Source organism: Cynara cardunculus, assembly GCF_001531365.2.
Source record: "Cynara cardunculus var. scolymus isolate 2C chromosome LG 14, CcrdV1, whole genome shotgun sequence".
Lineage (NCBI taxonomy): Eukaryota > Viridiplantae > Streptophyta > Magnoliopsida > Asterales > Asteraceae > Cynara > Cynara cardunculus.
This window is the reverse complement of record NC_037541.1, coordinates 11,698,769-11,700,640: the sequence shown is the minus strand read 5'-3', so window position 1 is coordinate 11,700,640 and position 1,872 is coordinate 11,698,769.

Below are 1,872 nucleotides of genomic sequence, written 5' to 3'. Positions count from 1 at the left end.
AATTTTTCCTTGACATAGCCTACAGAAACAAAATATGATTTTAGCAATAACAAAGATAAAAATATGTTTCAAGATTCTAAAATAGACCAACAGACCACATGGCATGAGATTGGCCTCAAATGCCAATTGAAAAAGAAACATAATTAACAAAATGAAGTTGCTTGATGTCATGATTGATCCTAATGCCATTACATACACTATTATGATCGATGGATTTTGTAAGAAGGGGAAACTAAATGAAGCCAATGAGTTGTTCTTGAGGATGAAGAAAAGTGGTTACTTACCTTGTATAATGGTAGTTTCTATAACAAAAATGGCAGGCAATATATGATATTTACTACCTTGTATAATGGTAGTTCTTATAACAAAAATGGCAGGCAATATATAATTGTTTTATTATGTATACAGTTAAGTGTTTATTTCTTTTCTGCATTTATGCATTCAGACCAGTACTTTTATTATGTACATAGTTAAATGTTGGACATTAAATGTTGCTGTTGTTGTAAATTTTAAAGATTGGAGGTACCATCAATTTCTCAACAAGAAACCACATTCAAGCAAGGACAAAATAGGAGTTAAACTAGCATCTATCTAGACACATGCTATACAAGAAATGCTTACCAAGACATTTTCAAGATATAGAAAATATACAACTTACATGAAACTTCTCTGAACTCCAGTAATCGCAAAGTATATGCCAAGCATCATCTGTAACGTTCGAGTCAGTTGGCTTCATTCCTTTGGCTCTTTCCACGTCCTCTTGGCCATGATATTTTAAAAAAAATGCTCCTGCAGCTTTGCTCGGTGATTTTTGAAAGATCGACCCATTTGGAAGTCAATCACATCAACCACAATCTTCGAAGACAAGTCGACATCAAAATTTATCTATAAAATAAATACAAGAATGACACAAAATTTTGTTAAGGATAAGAACAAGAATGACACAATATTATAAATATAACTTGTGGTTATCTTACCAAAATCCTCTCACGAAGACTAGTCTTGATAGATTTAGGGACCTTCCTCCAATCCATGTAATTGAACGGACACATCTTACGATATATTATGCCGCATTCATTGTTGAACTTCTCGGTGTTTGTCCCAACAGCTTGCCTAAACTCCTCGCAAAAGTCTACAGTCAACCTAACTCCTCCCATTTGCTTTCTAATTTTTTATGATCTCTCCTCTAGTAGGACCACATTTGTTAATTTTCAAGGACGACGAAGCACTATCTAACTGTGATGTGTTTGCAGAGGCAGTAGCCATAATGCAGTATTTCAAGTGAGCTCGTAAAAGAATTTGAGTCATAAGCAGAGTAAAAGAGAGCAGCATATAACATTGTATAATAGATTAAAACTTGAGGCAACATTACTTAAGGCATATAGAGATAAGAATATTTCACGATCCAGATTTATATCCAAGTCTTAAGTTCATTATAGAGATAGAGAATAGTATTTGTATAGGCCAATTAACAAAAAAAAACTAAAATTAATCAACCAAATCAACCCTAAAAGATCACAATTGTTCAATCAACCCATCATCTTCGTCTTCTTCCGAAGCTTCTTTATCTTCACTTTCGTACATTGGTTCGACATCTTCACTATCATTGTCCTCATCATCATCATCGTTCATAAACTCATCTTCATCACAATTCGTTGGTTCAACATCACTTCTAAGTAACATTCCATCATCAATGTCATTTTCTGATGCGACGAACATTGATGATAATGTATTTGATTCACTAATAGCATCAACAATCGGAACATCCCATATGTGACGAGGTGAAATTTTCTGCACAAACCTCCAATTTTTGTCTCTCTTTATATCTACCAAATAAAATACTTGTTGTGCTTGTGTTGCCAAAATATATGG